The 19,505-nt window shown below is 38.9% G+C and overlaps 1 protein-coding gene across 2 annotated transcripts in view; it reads left to right on the top strand.

The window, feature by feature from the left end:
* The window catches only part of ENOX2 (ecto-NOX disulfide-thiol exchanger 2), a 259,670-nt gene that overhangs the window by 96,976 nt on the left and 143,189 nt on the right, over positions 1–19,505 (top strand). For both annotated transcript variants that reach the window (XM_042974613.1, XM_042974614.1), the window contains one exon: positions 6,826–6,969. The gene's annotated coding sequence lies outside the window, so the exon portion shown is untranslated. The remainder of the gene's footprint in view (positions 1–6,825; positions 6,970–19,505) is intronic.

The raw sequence follows: 19,505 nt of genomic DNA, 5'->3' as shown, positions 1-19,505 counted from the left end.
TTGCCTCTTCTTGACTGCAGTTTGTAAAGCAGGGATCTATAACCCAGTATCCATACAACTATTAAGAAAAGATCCATATATGGAGTTTCTTTTATAGTATTCTCTCATGTAAGAGTCTTAGTCTGGGGAAGGACAGTGCTGCCTTTTTCATTGGAGAATGAAGTTATGCATAATCAAGGTTGGGGGCAGAGTGTATGACCATCTACCAGCACTCCCCAAAGAGTCTTCAGGGATCCTGGATTAGAGGGGATACCAAGAATGCTGAAGGAACCCAAATCATACTTCCCTTCATGACAGGCCCAGCAGCAGGTTGGTTAGCATCTGGGGTGGGAAACACAACTATTGTACCTAAGTTGTAGCAGAGTTCAGATCGATACACATGTCTGGAGTGTTTGTAACATTGTACAAGGCATCATGCCAGGCATCTTGGAGGAAGAGATTTTTAAAATGACTGGGATGGGACACCTGGGTGGCTCAGTCAGTGGAACATCTGACTTCAGCTCAGGTCATGATCTCACAGTTTGTGAGTTCAAGCCCCGCATCGGGCTCTGTGCTGACAGCTCAGAGCCTGGAGCCTGCTTCGGATTCTGCATCTCCTTCTCTCTCTCTGCCCCTCCCCCACTCACAGTCTGTATCTCTGTCTCTCAAAAATAAATAAACATTAAAAAAATTAAATAAAATTACTGGGAAGTAAAGTGTGTAGTAAAGGAGTTTACAACTTAGTGTCAGTGAGTAAGGCAGGAGATAAGGAAGGATGAGAGAAATACTCAGAGAACTATAGCACAAGGCATGCTCTAAAAGGCACATGAAAAATGCAGATGAGAATCTGAGGGGAACCAGAACAGTGTTTTAGAATTTTAAAAAAGCCCAAGTTCCTTGCTGTATTGTTTATTAGCTGCATGACCTTGGGAAATTTACCTAAATTGTGTAAGATTCCCTTTCTTTGTTGTAAAATGGGAATAATTAGAAAAGAAAATAAAAAGATAATGTTTGTAAAAACAGAACACATTCTTAACAGCCAATGAATGGTTGATCCCCTGGTAGCCCTGTTCCATTGCTGTGTATGTCATCAGTTGCGTGGAAGTGGATAAGGAAAGGCATCATGAAGGAAATAACATCTGAGATAAACCCTAAGAGAAGGATAGTATAGTATTTTGAAAGTTGGAATTCAAGAAGTTGGTGATGGAGCAATGTGAGCTAAAGGTGTGGAGACAAGGAAATTACTGGAGTGATTCATTGAACACCAGGTAGTCCCATTTTGCTAGAGTGTCAGGCTTTTCTACTCAAAGTGTGATTCCCCACACCAGCAGCATCAGCATCATCTGGGACTTGTTAGCAAAGCAGATCACAACCCAGACTTATTAAATCAGAATCTGCATTTTAACAAGATCCCCTGGGAACATGTGTGCACATGAAAGTTCAAAAAGTGTTGGGGTAGAGTACAAGCTGAAGCATAGTGAAAGACAGTGCTCAGAATGGGTGGGGCCTTATTTTGAAGGCCTTGAATGCCTGACCAGTAGTTTAGGGAATCACTAAAAAGTTGCTGAAAGATCACTATCAATAAAAGTCTGCCTGTCACCTGTATCACACCTTGAAAGAGTGACATGAATGTAAATTTTTCCCTGCAAGCTTTTATGTTCACCACCATTCAAGCAAGCTCCTTAGTAGAAAAGGCTTTTGGCCTTTTTCTTTGTCATCACTTGACCTGTTACCTTCGCTCCCCTATTAATCTTTTACAATTACTGTTGTTTCAGCTAAACCAGTTATACAGAATATCGAACTCATGAAATTGACAAAGTAGGTTTCATTTGTTTGACATGAGGTAAGACCTGGAACTAAGAAATGTTCATTTGTTTTGGCTGCTAGCCACTGTGGCCACAAAGCGATACGGCAGCCCAGGTCTGTTAGACATTGCAAACATTCCCCCAGAAGTAGCAAGTGGAGCAACTCCGTAGCGACAGCTGAAAATATGGAGTCAGAGGTTTTCAGGCCTATGCTGAGGAAGGACGAGAAGCTCCCAGGGATAGATAAATCCTACAAAAAAGCACCTACCAGCACATTAAGGTCCTAACCATTATCCTAATAACCCCTTGTTTCTCCAAAAGTTTTGTAGTAAAAACTAATTTGGAGACCCTCTACTTCCCCTGATTTCAGACTGAAGTCAGCTGGAAAATACGATTCAGGTTACAGAAATTTGTTTCATACACAAATTAGCTATAATGTTACTTTTGCCAAAAACGGATACTCTATTTTTTCAATCTAAATGTCTGCCTGGACATTGCTGCCTTGAATTGAATTTACCAGATTTCTCAGCAGCTAACCATTTTCTTTCAAAGGGAATTAATCCAGAGTATAATTGTGTTTCCTTTTTGCTAAGATTGTACCACCTTAAGTCTATGGCCCGCAGCTGCAAATAAGAAGTGGCAGGGACCCACATGGTCATATTTCCGTACCATAACCTGGAGCAATCATTAAAAGTGTTAGATTGCATCATGAAGGTTAGTCCTAATTTGACCTGATAGTGGAAAGCTCTGTAAAGTGAATTGTAACAGTAACTCTAACAGCAGCTGGGCACAAAGAGATCATTGATCTTCTTTCACAAGAGTCAGGAAAATTCTTCAGTGCTCCCCTCAAAGCCCAGGAATCATTTGCATCTGTATGGCAGACATCATTGCCTGTGAACTCACTGAGAAACACACTTCATTCCGAGATGTTTAATTTGCTGGCTCCATTGGGTGAGAAATGTCATTCTCCAAGGACCCCACCCCCACCCTTCCCCCAATATGCATACTTTCGAAAGTGCGTGTTATGAAGTCAGATAATCTGTATTTTGACGTGACATGAAGTAACAGCTGGTCAGCTCTCTAAACCAGTCAACCTGGTTTTATATGAGATTACGTTACCACATGGACTTAATTGTGATCATAAACTACAGCAATAGCAAAAATCTGTAACACTCATGTTTATTATGTTTTCCTTTATTTTTTATCAATTTGTGCTTCCCTTTAGACAAACTGTATATTTTGTGGGGTTAGGCAGTGAGGGGACAAGATGGGAGGAGACATGAATGAGCAAAGTTCAAAGTTTTATTACGTTTATCCTCAGGAATAAAAGAGCAAGGACAATGAGAACTATCTAAGACTTTAGAAAATGTCTAACATTGCTCTGTTAAACTGTTCCTGACTCCCTCGTCTATTTTTCTTGCAGTGACTATCAATAGGACGCTTACAAAGTTAGACGTGCCATGAACTCATTTTAGGGACAATAAGCAAGTTAATAGTTGAATAAAATGCATCCTACTTCGTAGGCAGATTGGGGGAGATGAAAAAGGAACCCTCAAAATAGAGGAGGCAGGAGTTTTTAAAAAGGCCAGCAAAGCAAGGTGAATCTCTGGGAGCACAGCAAGGAATGGTCCCCAGGCCAAGAAGTACCCCCTGGATTTAGGCTCTATAGATGAGATTCCTGTGTTGCATAAAAGAATGAACTAAATAACCGCAAAAGTTTCCCCCTAGTCTAACATTTTCCTAATATCTTTTTAATCTAATGATTTCATCATGTAGAGTGGGAAATTAGTAGAACTAGCTTCCATAAGAGATTTAAAGATAAATTCTATAGTTTTGGTGGGAATTACAATATGGTAATTGCTTATATTTTACATTTAAGTCGTAATTTCTGCAGGAAGAGTCCTTGAAATTAAAGTGGTCGTTTTCTTTTTAGAATTTAAATAGTTTTAATGGGGCTATTTTACTTACAATAGCATTCAGCATGGATCACATATACATGACACAGAAAAGATCTTCTAAGTACCTATTGATTTACTGATTTATTGGCTTTATTTTGTGTTGTCTTAGGGGATGAATAAAAAAAATACAATAAAAGTGGCTAGAAAGCACTGGTGTCATAGGATTTTGCTATCTATATAGCCCTTGTTCTCAACACTACAAATCTTTGGAGACTGTATGGGGTCCCAGAGAATATAAAATGTGGATGCATATTCAATCAATCAACTTACTGAGTGGCATGTCTTTCTCACCTTGATATGAGATCCTTTTCTGTAAGAAACAGACCTGTGATGTTGTGCTTAAATTATCAGGATTACCACATAATCTGGATCATATATGAGGTGGACACAGAGAAAGTACTTGAAATGTCAGTTTTATTTAGTGCCAAACAAAAATCTGTATGCTAGGAAGAGTAACAAAGTACCTAAATCCCTAAAATTATCATCTGGGACTAAATAAACAGTAAAACAATTATAGTCAAATATCTATGACTGAATACTTTTAATTTAGCAGATTCTTTTCCTGGACTCCAACTTCTAGAAAAAGGTAAAGCCAACAATGAAAAGATTCAATGAGGAAAAAAGGTCTATCCTTGAATCAGAGCAAATTCAGACCAGTCTCCGCACATTGCACATCAACAATCTAGAAACTGAAATGGAATAGAAATAGAAATTCAAAATTATGGTAGTGGCAGTTAATATTTATTGAGTATCTGCTATATGCCAGATGTAATGCAGAATCTTCTACATACATAATTTCATTTTAATCCTTTTAACAATCCTATGAGTTAGGCACTGTTATTAGCTTCCTTTTATAGATTATGGCTCTGAAGTTCTGTAAGATCTTCAGTCATCTACTTAATAAGGCAGGGAAATGGACTAATATATTATTCTGTAAAATTATCAAATGCAAAACAAAATAAGGAAAAAAATTTCTGATTAACCATCATTAATCAGAACCTCCTAATCCCTGAGCATTCCTTTTGATCAAGCTTTCACCTTCTTGCAGTATAGTTCTCCAATAATGGAGATGCATTTGAAGTCTAATTATTTTAAGTAATGTTGATATAATCAGCATCATAACTTCTAAGTTGTGGCATTAATTCTTGATTATCAGCTATCACGTCTTTACATAGGTTAATGGAATGAGTCACCTACCCCTCCCTGTGGGGTATTAATTCATTAATTCAACACTCACTATTTGCCAGGCATGGTGATAGGCACCAGGGATACAGTTGTGGGTTGGGAAGAGTTTTGGGGGAAGATCCTCGTTAGAAGAGTTTACAAGCTGAAAAAGGTTGTTTTTTTTAATTCATTTAGAATAAGATAATCATAACTTTAAATATATATTTTTTATCTTGTTAATCTTTGCAACAACCCTGTACAAATGTTATCACTCCATTTTTACACATTATGAAACTAAGAGTAAGGGAGATTACATGATTGCCAGCTAGTAAAAGACACAGCTTTGGGTTTTAGCCCTGATCGAAACACATGCTGTATCCACTATGCCATTCCATCCCCCATAGAGCTTGTTTTGGTCAATATAATATTGCAGAAGGAAATACCAAGAAAAGTTTTTCTAACAGTACACTACTCACATTTGACCCTGGGACCACTCAGGTGCAAGAAACCTCTTCATTTGTAAATTGTATAAAAATCTAGTCTTCTTTGAAAATAGTCTTGGCCTCATCTGAATGTTTTTTAATACATTGTTATGTATTTAATACATTGCTATGTATTGATGTTTGTTTCCTTAGTTCTTTCTAATCATGATAGGGATTTAATAGAACATGGATATGATGCAGTGAACAGTTGACTTAAGATACAGAAGTGAGTTTTCATTCCTTCACTTAGTTACTCAGGTGATGTAAAGGAAAAATGTTTGACAAATCCCAGAAGACATTTAATGGAGGTGTGCCAAGTGGAGTCTGATTGCTGAAGAAATGGTATTTGTTATGTGGGCTGAAAACATTAGCCTAGGGATACTTTAACTAAAACCAATAATGTACAGACATTTTGTTAGGATCTTAGCAGTCATTTTACTGAAACTTGATTGACTTTTAGCTGACTGGACTCCAAGCTTTTATTGACCGTTTACAACATTGCCTCAGGAATTGTATAGCTGCTGCCCATTGAAACATTGAGGGTTAAAGAATGAGCCTGGCAGGCCAACCTGATTCCTCTTTTGATAGGATTAGGGAACCAGTGGCTAAAAGGCTTAAGAGAGATCACCTAACTTTGGTCTTTAACAAAGCTTTTGATTCCACATTTCATGAAGTTTTAATTGAAACACTTGAAATTCCAGGTGCTGCTGCCAGATGAGTAAGAAACCCTCTGCTCCTCCCGGGCTGAAGCATGGAAGACCTAGAGAGTAGACAGTGCCTTCTGACGTTTTAGATGATGCAGCAGCAACTAGTAAAGTAACCATGCTCTGGCATCATTTGGAATGGATAGAAGTAGCACTAGCCAAACCCGGGTCATTACTCCCCAGCACTCCAACTACTAACTAATCTCATTGCGAGTTCTGTATCTTTGTTTCCTTCTCTCATTTGCCATAGAATTGTGGGTTTCTGTTATCGTTGGCAGTGACTTTGATGCCAGGATGCTCTAATGATATCTGCATCACCTTGCAGTGAAAGAATGGAAAAATGTCAAGGGACAGTCTGAGGAATACATAACCAAGCTTTTTGAAAGGAACGGTGGGTTTAGCCATAGCCACATTTAAAGAAGATCTTATCTCTTTTAAGGAAGGAGGTAGAAGATAATTTGATAGCTTGTGGCCAAAAATGCTAATTTCCCAGAAAGGTCAGGGATCTTCTTATAAGACTGAGTGACAGTCTTACAAGACCCTATGTTTTAATTCTGTACTTGTCAACAAAATCTGGAAAAATTACAGAAGGCAACTGGTTTTAAGGAATTCACCTATTATTCCTAGTTTCTTAAGATTTAGAGAGTTTTCCTCTAGTGGCTCATATAATACAATCTAGAGACATCCCAGTCCTTAATGGAGTCTGGATTTTGGCTTTCTTTTTCTTCTTTAGGATTGAACCAGCTGCCCTTTGACCCTGCCAACAACAACGAGCCCCTGCAGTTTGGTAGTGCCAGTGGCCCTCTGGTCACAGAAGGCCTCATTGAGAATGGAGGGGAGTCAAGCAAGAAAAGAAAGAGAACAAATGCTCCTTCAGGTAAGCTAGGCAATAATGCACTGTCTTAAGCCAGTGCTATTGAGTCAGCATTTTCCCAGAGCCTAGTATGTGATTGACACTTCGCTGGGATTTGTAGAACCACAGAAATGAGAAAGAGTCCCCTGCCCTCAGTGAACTCACGGTGGGGTAGAGTGGGGGGAAAGCACATACAAGAATAACTAATAATGAGATAGAGTATCATTGGTGATGTGGCTAACTGTGGAAAACAGGAAAAAAAACCCCTATGGGAGCACAAATGGGGAAGAGTATAATTCAGCCTTGGGCATTGTGGAACACTTCACAGCAGAAGTGACCTTTGTAGCTGACCCTTGAATGGGTAGGCTTGACACACAAAAAAAAGATGAGTAAAAAACATTGATTTAAGTAGAAGGATTTCATGAGTGAATGCTTTCACTGTATGTTTTTCTTTGCGTGTCCATGTGGTGGGCTACCCTCACTTTTACCCGTAATGCAGATAACTGCATATATTTGCATCTCCCCACCCCAGCCTTGTTTCCCCCAGTACACAATATGCCCACATGTGTTTTATGCCCTCATAGTTCTCTTAGAACAGGTGACGAGCTGATTGCCCTAAATCGTTTATAATAGTCAACTGAGTTTTTATCCTCCCCTGCAATCCTCCTTTACCTTCATGTTCCATTAGCCTATTCTCAGGTTAAATTTCTCCAAAACGAGTGGGGAAGCAACAGGAGAACCAATTCTTAACTGATCATTTGATACTTTAAAATTGTATCTCTTTGTTGCTTGGCTATTCATTTGAAAACAGTATCCACAGTGTGTAGAAACTGATCTGAGATTGGGGATTAGCCTAATAGACACGTTCACGGTGTTTTGTTTTGTTCTGTTTTTGTTTTTTGGGTTTTTTTTACTATTTTATATTCACCTTGTAACATGGAGCATGTTTACAAACATATAAGATCATATCTGATTCTAAGATTATAAGTCTTTTCGCTTATAAATCAAGGTATTTGTCAAATACAAATTTGGAAAACAAAAACACAGTAAAACACAGCTCTCTGGAGCTCTCAAGAAGAGTGATTTTTAGACAGCTGTATTTTCTGGAACATTGGAAAAGCATAGTTTATAGCTAAAGAACTGGTGTGAGTTCTAATCCCAGCTCTATTTCTGTTTGTGGCCTGGGGGGGGGGGGGTGGTGGTTCCTTAACCTCTCTGAGTTTCACTTCAATTGTAAAGTAGAAATGGTACTAAAACCCACCTATTAGGATGTAAACACAATTATATTACGTAAAGTGCTTAGCATGATGTCTGCACACAGTAATCACTTAATAAATGTTGCTATTTTGTTATTATTATTATTATATGATAATATTATGAACTTTACCTGTTTGAGTATCAACACATTTCACATTTTTAGGTTAACCATTATGGATACAAATTGTGTGTGTGTGTGTGTGTGTGTGTGTGTGTGTGTGTGTAAATGTATCTGCCTTTTTAAGGAATGTATTCAACTCTGATCATTTAGAGGCATAATTCCAGATATTAGTTATTGTACTGCACTATAATACTCTATTATAGTTTTCAGGGTTTACTAAGGAATATAGGCCTTTTATCTCTACAATAAAATGTCCTACAGTCTGGTAGCTTTTTAGTTATTACAGCCATATTTTATACATGTCCTGTCTCCTTTCTGCAGTCTGCAGTCACTTCTGGTTTCTCTCAGTGTCCCTTCATGCAGCAGCCCTTTTTCTCCTTCTAATCAGTTGCAAACACTAAAAAACAAAAAACCCAGGGGCACCTGGGTAGCTCAGTTGGTTGAGTATACAACTCCTGCTCAGGTTATGATCTCACAGTTTGTAAGTTCAAGCCCCACGTGGGGCTCACTGCTGTCAGCACAGAGCCCGCTTCAGATCCTCTGTCTTCCCTCTCTCTCTGGCATCCCCTGCTTGCAGTCTATCAAAAATACATTTAAAAAATAATAAAACATTAAAAAAAGCCAGCCATCTCCAAGTTGGTATGTCAGATCTGTATGTTAAATCAGCTATAAGAGAACCTGCTATGGAAAGAGTTAAAGGATTTAGGGCATCAACTTTAGGAAATCTATTTTGGCTGCTCTGAGGCCTTTTTTGATCACTTATTAGTTTTTCCACTGTGTTCTTAATAAGTGATGTGCTAGTTTAGAGTAATACCTCCTGAACTGTAGTTATTTCATGAGAGTGGGGAAAGGGGTATGAATTCATTGGAATTGTGAAGTAACTTTAAAGAATTGCAGTTTTATTTCTAATGAGCATATTCAGTGAGTGCAAAGTAACTTGCAGATATAGGATTTTAGCAATAGATTATACTAATCTACAATTAGCAGAATCAATTTGCATTCAAATAATGAATATGCTGAGGTTCTTAAAAAAAAAAAAGACTATTTTCTTTAAATAGGTGAAATAGGCCCTGGCAGGCTAAATTAGCTCTCTTGCAATCTTTTTCACTGTTTTGCTTAGTGAACCCTTTCTTTGTAAGTAGTACCCTTTCTTTGTGACTCCAGCCCAGGTTAAATTGCCACAAATTCCAAAAAGGTGAAGTCCAAATTAATGAGGTTTTACTATATGGGGAAGCTCTTATAATTGCTCAGCTGGCAACCTTACAGCATTATAAATGGGTAGATTGCTTTGTAATTGTATTTTCGTCCTTTGTCACTGTTCCCTGCATCTCAGCAAGGAGGAAGGCTAGGGTTGGAAGTCCTTAACAGAACTACCAGTCATTTCAGTTCTAAGCTGAGCTACACATCCAGCCATTATATCACTGAACCATGTGACCCCTTTGAATCAAAGCCATCTTTCTCACTCTCCTGTCACTGCAAATGAGGAGGGGTCTTTGACTGCAGTTCTAGTTCCTCACTACCCATTCTGGTTTTCTTCCTTTCCCATCCCTCTTATTTCATCCTTTTCTACAATTTGCCTCTCTCCTTTTATACTAAAATTGATTTATTAAAGGTCACAAGTGACCTCCAAATTGTCAAAGTCCCTGGCCTTTTGGCTGGTCTCAACCACTTTGACCTGTTTGGTTCATTTGATGCTGTTAACAACCTTCCCTACCTTGAATTCTCTCTACTTCTGCTTTCCTTGGCAATGCACTTTACAGATTCCTCATCCTTTTCTGTCTCCTTCAAGCATTCTTTCTCCTTTCTCTCCCTACCTCCACTTTCAGTGAGTATACTATCATCCACATTTATAGGTGAAGAAATAAAGGTTTGATAAACTAACCTAAGGATGAACACCTAGCAAGTGGTTTAGGCAGGCCTCTAACTCCAAAGCCTCTCTCTAACTCTTATGCCACAGTTATGCCTGTAGATATTAGGAATCCAGACCCATTACTAAAATATATGTTAAACATTGGTGGCACACTAAGGAAATCTGTGTTTGTGTGAGAGTAAGGTGAGCAGATTTGATCATTTCTAGGATGCCTCTAAACTCTGAGATCCCATGGTCTCTTCAGCTTTTTTTTCCCTGCTACTCTATAAAACAAGTCTTCTAGTTCAGCCAAGGTAATCTGCTACAAGACCAGCATTGCACCCACCTACTTAGTACCTTGCTCATGCCATTTTTTTTTGTCTAGTGTGCTCTATCTCCTTTAACTTGTCAAAATCCTGTCCAACTAAAAGTACCTGCTACAAATCCAACCGTCTTCAGGAGGCTTTCTGGATCATCAGTTAGAATTGCTCATTTGTACCTGTGAAACTCCTTGGTGGTCATATTCATATGACTCATTTGACACTGGTTATAGATTACCTTGTTGTTATCTGTTCATGTAAATATGTCTTAGCCTTTTAACTCAGTCATTAACCCATTATTGGAAGGGCCCCTGACTCCTGCTAAAATGGCTTTTAGCAAAGATACAGTGTCTTGAACACAATAGATGCTCAAGAAATATTTATTGATTGATCATGTATCTGGATAAATAATTGCTTTACCCTGGCCTTAATATTTTCTATTATTCTCTTATCACTGCCAGAGTAGAGCTGTGTATAAAACTGGGCACTTTTGGAGTGCCTGGGTGGCTCAGTTGGTTAAGTATCCGACTCTTGATTTCAGCTCAGGTCATGCATATATCATGGTTTGTGAGATCCAGCCCTGCATCAGGCTCTGCTCTGAGTGTGGAGCCTGCATAAAAGTCTCTCCCTTGCTCCACCCACCGTGTGTGTGTGTGTGTGTGTGTGTGCACGCACACTGTGTCTCTCTCAATAAATAAATAAATTAAAAAAAATAAAATAAAACTGGACACTTGGTATCTCATATTGATCAATTGACTTCCTCACTTGACCCTAAAGGTCAAACTCCAAACATTTGTAAGATTATATCCTTAGATAAGCCACACATCAGATCCAGGTGCTTGTGAAAAGAAAACCTGGCCCTAATGGAATCCTTGCCTCTTTACCAGGTGAAATTTCATGAGTGCCCAAGGACAACTCAGAGGTGGAGTTTGGGTGTCCTGTCCCAACTCCTCAGTGAAGTAGATCAGTAATCTGGATTAGATAACACTGCGGTATTTGACCACAAACCCTTCCTTTGTAGATCTGGCTGCTTTGCAGCTTTTATCTTAAGGCGATCTCAGCATTCTTTAGAGTGTGTTTGCTCTCAAATTTTACCTTTTCCTTGTAGAAATGTTTCCTGAGTAATGGTGCAGTAGCACAAATTTTCTGAAATTGCAGTGAGTCCACTTATTCAGATGATACTTCATGGCTAAAGAGTAGAAGATTGTTAAAATCTCATCAAATTATAATGACTGTCCACAAGATGCCAACTGCCTTCTTGTTTGATATCCACCTGGACTTGTAGAAGCGGAGATACCAATCTTCTTCTCTTACTCTAAAGTGGAAGAATCCATGAGTCAATAAGGCCATCAGATGATGACTAAAATTGAATGCATTGTTTTAAGCAACCTCATGACACATTAGTATTCAAAAGAAAATGTCAGCTCTCTGGAAGAGTAGGCAACTAGCCTGGGGATAATTATGATACCAGAGTGATGATGCAGATGTGGACATACTCCTGTTTCCATTGTCTTCTCTCATAGGTCTGTACTGAAAGATAGGTTTGCACTTAAATACATGATGCCCAGTACTGAGTAGTATTATTCTTAAAGTTCATGTGAGTGATGAATAGCTCAGTATAGAAAGAGGCATCCTCAACCATTTTCCATTTGCAATAACGTCTGAATCCCAACTCCAAGAGTTAAAGATCTCCAGGAAGACCCTTCTGTTCAATAATAATTTGCATCAGTATGGCAATTCTTTCTTTCCTTAATATATTTTCATATTTGTTTCATTTTAGAGATGAAGTGCTAACAACCAGAGAGGAGAAATGATTTTGACTAAGGTGGACTAGCATCTCCAGGAATGTTATGATAAGGACCTCCAGATAGTATCTAAACTTGATCATAGACACCTAACTCATTTTCCAAGTATTCCTTTAGAATTTCTGGAAGTCAAAGTGAGACTTGACAATAAAGACAGTGAAGAGTTCTAGCACTGTCAGGGCGAGATTAATAGGACGAAGTGGGCCTGTGCAGCACCAAGTCAGACATAAGGAAGAATTATATTGGAATGAATTGTTACGGGGAAGTTGCTTAAGCCTGTTTGAGAGAGAAATATAAAAGTGAGATAAGCACTCATCTGTTTGGGAGTACTTTTGTTTCCTTTCTTACCTAGAAGAGGGGCGATGAACCAGAAAACTTTTCTATGACACTTAACAGCCTTTTGATTTACCTCAGACTCACAGGGCTGAGACTTTTATTTCACATGTACTTTGAAGTCCACAAATGAAAGCATTGATTGTTTTTAAAGAGAGAAAATGCCACCATTTTATATCTTCATGTTTGGTATTTCTAGCATGTCAGCTGAATTATTATATTTCCAAAAGCAAGAAGAGCCTATTATTCCTTCAAATGGAATTAAAATAAGAAAAAAAGACTAACAACCCTACTCAGTTTCTTTAGTCCATTGGACATTTTTATCTGATTACAACTTCAAGAAATAAAACCATATGTTGATAACTAGAGGATCCCAAAAGTAAGCTGACTTCTGTCTTTCTCACATTGATAGAAACTCATTGTGAAGTGTTTATCTTCATGGATTGTCACGGGGATGGGAGATTGAAAGTGGTACAAAAGAGGCAGGATAGAAAAACGCAAATATATCTGTCTTAAGTTGACCCCACCATGAGAATGGCTTTGGAATGATTTTGTGACTTTATTGTATCTAAGCTTTTAGTACTTCTCTTGGCAGACACCAAGTGTGAGTCAGCCTCATGTGTTGGTAATAGAAAGGCTATTGGCGGATGTTGAATCACAGCATTTTAGAGTTGGAGGCAACCTTGCCTAACTCCATAATTTTCACAAAGGAAGAAGCAGAGACCAAGAGAAGAGGCGTATCTAATGTCACAGAGTGGGGTGCCTGGTGGCTCAGTCGGTTGAGCATCAAACTCTTGGTTTCAACTCAGGTCATGATCTCACAGTTTTGTACGTTCGAGCCCTGCATAGGGCTCTGTGCTGGCAGTGTGAGGCCTGCTTGGGATTCTCTCTCTCTCCCTCTCTCTCTGACCCTCCACCACTTGCACTGTCTCTGTCTCTCTCAAAATAAATAAATAAACTCAAAATAAAATAAAGTCATATGGTTAATTAGTGGCAGAACCAGAACTACCAGAGCCATATAATCATTTCAAATTGGTTAGGACTGTGGCATGCAGTTGATTCATCTGTACTGCAGAAAGCGCATCTATAACCTTAGAGGAGCTGGCTACCCCCATGCTAATAGTATTACGGGATTTGTAGCAAGCTAACCCAGTGGTATATGACATCCCATATTTATTCTACCTGCTACACAGGGGAGGGCCCTTTGATCTCAAGCTACAAAAGAAGTTTGAGACTGGGAAACACCTATGAGGAAATTGCCTCTGTAGAGCTGGACTGTAGCAGCTCAGAACATCATAGAATAAGATCTTTGTGACCTTTGCTTACTTGGCAGGGGACAGTTTGTGTCCCCTATCCCAGCCCACCCTTATGGAAACTCTATCCAAATGGGAAAAAAATGTATAATATTTATCTATGATTTAAACATTGTTATATAGTTTTTTCTGAAGTATCTCTTTCAATATCTTGATTTCAAGGATCTCTTTCAATATCTTGATTTCAAGGTAAGGACTTGTCTGAAAAAAGTCAGTTTTACATCGGTATAGCTCAATTTCAGAGTAAGAGGATTCTTAAGATTTGAGGAGGTTGTTTTCCTCTCCTGTTAGAATGGTAACATTACCAAAGCAACTGTCCTTGATCCTGGGGTCTGTATGGGCCTCCTTGGCCTTAATAACAGAAAGGAACATACTCAGGCATGTAGTGAAAAGAATACTAAAGATTGTAATTTTAGTACTGGGCATGCCACTTAGTAGTATTTTGACCCTGGGTAAATCACAGAAGCCTTTTCTTTTAAACCTCACTTTCCACATCTGTTAAATGAAAGTATTTTGAAAACTGTCAGATTTTTGCTTCTTTTACTTTTATAGTTACTGCTTCTGCTTGTTAGGGTTTGAGAGTGTGAGGGCTTTTCTCCTTCCAGTTCTGAATCAAACTGAAAACAAACACAGAAAGGCATGTGAGGAATAAAATGTTGTCTCAGCTTTATTATAAGTAAAACTGGATGAAGAACATGGCTTAAGCCTAAGGCCTAATGAGGCTCCCTACCATCTCCAACTCCAAATGTTTGCTTTGATGTCCGCCTATGGGGCAGATTGAATCCGCAGAGCAGATTACTTTCCCAGCCACTGTCATTGAGAGTGATGGCCTGTGTCACAATTCAGTGGAAGCTACAAATTAAGAACAAGGTGGGTCTGTGGGCATACCACTGGAAAACAGCACCTGTGCCCTAACTAAGCTCTTCTCGGTTTGTAAGAGATAGAAGATCATCTTAACACAAGGGCATTTTGTCCTGAGAGCCAAGATGGAAAAGTTGAGCCCTACATGAACACTTATTTTTATTCTAATCTTAGTAATCAAATAAATTAATTCTCCTGTGCCCAGGAACAAGTAGGCATGGGTGAAAGCCCCGGGAAGTTTCTTTAGTACTCCTGTCTGTCCTCTCTCACAAATTGAATGGTTGTTCCCTCCTTGCCACAGAATGGTGGCAAGTAGGACAAGAGCCCCCACGATCCCAAAATTGCTGTTCATTTGAAGATTAACATGAGTTTTGATTTTTCTAAGTCCTATCATTAGAATTTTTTTAAGCCAAGGGAAACTAGCAATGAGAGTTCACTGTGTGGTACAAAGAAATAGGGTTGTTTTCCTACAGGTGTTACATTTAGAGTTTTACTTCTCCATATATTAGATCAAGACAAATTCTAGATGGAACTCAACCTTCTATTATTTGACTTAGCCTCAAAGTAGTACCTCACAGTGAAGAGATTTCATTTTCATGAATTTCAAACACAGAATACCTCTGCCACCATGTCAGCATGGCCATTCACCTGGGGTTGCAAACTCTACAGGTCTTCCTTTCCCTTCTGTGACCCCAAAGTATAATAATTAAAATACCTTATTACTACTACCACTTCTAGCTAATACTGTGGAACATCTACTTCATGCCAGACACTGTTATAAATATTCCAAATGTGTCAGCTTATTTAATTCTCACAGAAACTCTAGGATTATCCTCATTTTACTGATAAGGAAACTTAAATGTAGAGAAGCTAAGCAATTTGTCCAAATAGTAAATACAGGAGGTAAGTTCCAAACCCAGGCAAAGTCGCTCCAGAATCAGTGTCCAGAATCAACTGAATCAGAATGGAAATGGGGGCGAGGGCCAGCATCAGTGTTATTCATTTAAATCAGAATTGATTTATCTGATGACTAAGAATAAATATAAGTGCTTATTCAGGACTTAACTTCTACATTCTGGCTCTCAGGTCAAAATGCCCCCCGAGTTAAGGTTACCTTCTGTCTCTAATAAAGTGAACAGAGCTTCCTCAGGGTACAGAGCACACCCCAAATGATTCCACTTATGTAGCCACGCTTAAGAACCAATGTAGCTACTCATCCTGCATCACAGTAACTAGGTGTTCCTGAACCACTGTGGTTCAGAATGTTGGACGCTTGTAGTATTCCATGACAAAGTATGTCTAGAGTCTTCTACCAAGAACGGAAATGACAGGAAAGCAATAGACTAAAAGATGGCAAATAAAGTGATTGTGTAAATGTTGACTAGGTATTGCAACACAGAAAGAATAGACTGCCTAATTTGCAATTTTCTTTTTCTGCTCTACTTCCTGACATGCATTTATTATCCATGGAAATAAAAATCCATGAAATTCCCTCTTGTAATGGGGTAGGAGACAGTTTTGATTTTTTTCCCATCATCAATTTCCTTGATAATGTGAGCTATTCCATTTAAGCCATGTAGGTTACAGTATCTCACATTGAGCAACTGCTTGTGTTACAGAATTAATCTTAAAGTATTTTGCTTTTTCTACATTTGAATTTTAAACAAAAGCAACTTTCATATGCAAGCTGTTTTATGGAATGTGGTGAGTGAGGGGGCTGATGAGAGTGGCACAGAAAGCCATTATAGATATGTACAACTGCTGAGATGGGATGTACTATTTGGGGAGGGTGGGCAGGTTTCAGCAGGTAGCATTCCCAAGCTACAATCACTTTTTCCTGTATATCTGATTCAGTGACAACAGTACAGGAGTAGCAAATTTTATTAAATATTGAATATATGCCAATGTCTATAAACAAGTGCTTTACATATATAACCTCGAGAAAACTTCACAGCAAATCTGTAAAATAAATATCATTTTCTCCTTTGTTTATAGATAAGAAAACTGAAGCTCAGTAAAGTGAGGAAAACTTCCAAGGTTGCAGCTGTCAGTAGAACAGGACTTAAAAAGAAGGGGACAGGGGGCACCTGGGTGGCTCATCAGTTAAGTGTCTGACTCTTGATTTGGGCTCAGGTCATGATCTCACAGTTTGCAGGATCGAGCCCCATGTCGGGCTCTGCACTGACAGTGTGGGACCTACTTGGGATTCTCTCTTTCCCCCTCTCTCTCTGCCCTTCCCCCTCTCATGCTCGCTCTCTCTCTTTCTCTCTCTCTCTCTCAAAATAAATAGACTTAAAAAAATAAAAAGAAGGGAACAGGGTAACATAATTGTTAATAGCACACACTTATATTCCTGGCTTTGACCTTTGGCAAGTTATGGCAGCTCTTTGAGCCTCAGTTTTCTCACCTATAAAATAGAAATAATAATACAAAGTATACAGGTTGTTTTGGGATTAAGTGAGAAATTGAATAAATAGTGCTTAGTACATGGTGGTCTTTTGTTCAGTCAATATTTATTTAGTCTTAATAAGTATGAAGCATTGTGGGAGGCATTAAGAGAACAGCTGTGAATAATACTGGCTCAGATCCTGGCCTGTGACCCTCACAGGCTAGTGAGGAAGATAGTCATTAAGCAAATAACTATACAACTAATTATTTGCAATTATGCTGAGTGCTATGAAAGAGTGGCTGCTTACAGCGAACACTCAGTAAATAAGAACAAATATTTACTGAGTGGCTTTTATATGCTGGGACCTATTCCAGGTAGAGAACTGTGTGCAAGTGCACAATTGGATGAAGAGTGGAGACATTTTCATGGAATTTTATTTCAGATCAGGGTTGATGTTAACAAAGACATCTTTTTTCCTTTAGTCAATCAAGGAAGTAGGAGAAAGGAGGTAAAATTTCAGAAGATGCTTGGTTGTGTTCACTGAGAAGGGAAGATACCAAGTTGAGAATATGTCATCTTTCCCCAAAATTAGTTCCTGGGGATCATGCAACTTATTTAATGTCAAGGGCATTCCCAAGACGAGTGGCCTTTGTATCTGGCAAGATACAGCTTTTAAGAGGCTTGTGTGACAAGCCACAGGGACCAGGCTCTCCACCTGAGATGAATGCTAAATGCTGATTTGCCTCAGAACTTGGCATAAAGTCTGAGCAGGAAACAAGTAAGTCATAACTACGTACTGTTTTCAAATGCTGATTTAAATATCATCTCATACAAATAGAGTGGTTCTACTGGCAAGCTATTTTCTAATCTGTTCTTTTTTATTCCTCTCCATAATTACCCTGATCTAGGAGGAACAGCCTGAAAAACATTGACTAATGCATACTAAATTATCTCAGCAGGGTAACCACAAGACTTAGCTTCTCTTGATTTTATGCCAGATCTCTGTTAAGCAGTTATTACCAATGTTAAGTGTGTGCAGAGGGGCCTACAGATCTTCCAGGCTGGAGATGGCCGTCAATAAAGACTGCTGTCCTTTGCCATGAGGTGCCACTCTTTCTGTGGCATGACGTGCCACTCTTTCTGTGGCATGACGTGCAAAGATACCTTTTACCTTTTGTCCTCCTGTCAAACAGCTGGTCAGTTGGAGAACTTTGTGTTGAAGCTCAGGCTGCCCAGAAGTGTTCTCTATGTTTATTGGAATGAGTCAGATAAAAGTATCTAAGGAACTTGATTCTCTGCCTTTAACTCTGGAACCCTAGCTAATGAAGTTAAGTGTGACTTGGAACTTAACACATCAGTAGCTGAAACTCTTTTCTACATAACTCTGTGAAGAAGGTCCCAATATTAGTCTCATTTTACACATCAGGTAGTGGAGAATCAGAGGCTCAATGGCTTGCCCAAGATTAAACAGCCAGTAAGCTATTCAGACCCAGGTTTTAGATGATGGGTCCTGTGCACTTTGCAGCATGTCCCACACTGCTCTCTAAGATTTCTGAAGAAGGCAGTGACATGATCTGAGCTGTACTTCCAAAAGATACTCCAACCAAAGTGTTTTTATTGTGGATTATAAAGGGGCAGAACTAGAACTGGACAGACAGGTTGGAAGAGTTTTGAAATAGCCCTGGAAAGTGAAGTATGTGCAGTTTAGAGTTAACTTAAAAGATCTGAAAATCACTGGGCCCAGTTCTCGATCTTATTAGCCAAATATGATTACCCCGCTTTTACAAGTGAGTCAACTTCAATTCAGCCCAAGTGACTTGCACAAGGTCTCAAACTAGTTTGGGCAGAAACGAGCTGGAACTCCGAACTTCTTCCTAATACAGTCCTCTCTCCACTGAAAGTATGGGGTCTCCCAAATCTTGTTTGTTTGTTTTTAAAAAATATTTTATCGAAGTACATAAAAATGCAAAATTATACATATCAAACAATGAACTTTCACAAACAGGACACTTGTATAACCAGCACCTAAAACAAGGCACAGATGATTTCTGGCACCACAAAGATTCTGATGCCCTTTTCCAGTCATTTACTTCCCCACCAAGGATAACATCTGTCCTGGTTTTCTCTCTTTTTAGTAACTGCTTGTTGGGTCATGTCTGAGATTGGAAACTTTACTATTGGAATCTTCCTGTTTATGGATATTTAAATTACTCCTATCTTTTGGCTGTCATAAACAGTGCTGTAAGGAACATCCACAAACATTTCTCTGTACATGTGAGCAGGTATTACTCTAGAATAAAGTTGAAAGAGTA

Source organism: Panthera tigris, chromosome X, assembly GCF_018350195.1.
Source record: "Panthera tigris isolate Pti1 chromosome X, P.tigris_Pti1_mat1.1, whole genome shotgun sequence".
NCBI classification, from domain to species: Eukaryota; Metazoa; Chordata; class Mammalia; order Carnivora; family Felidae; genus Panthera; species Panthera tigris.
This window is presented reverse-complemented; position numbering and strand designations above follow the sequence as displayed.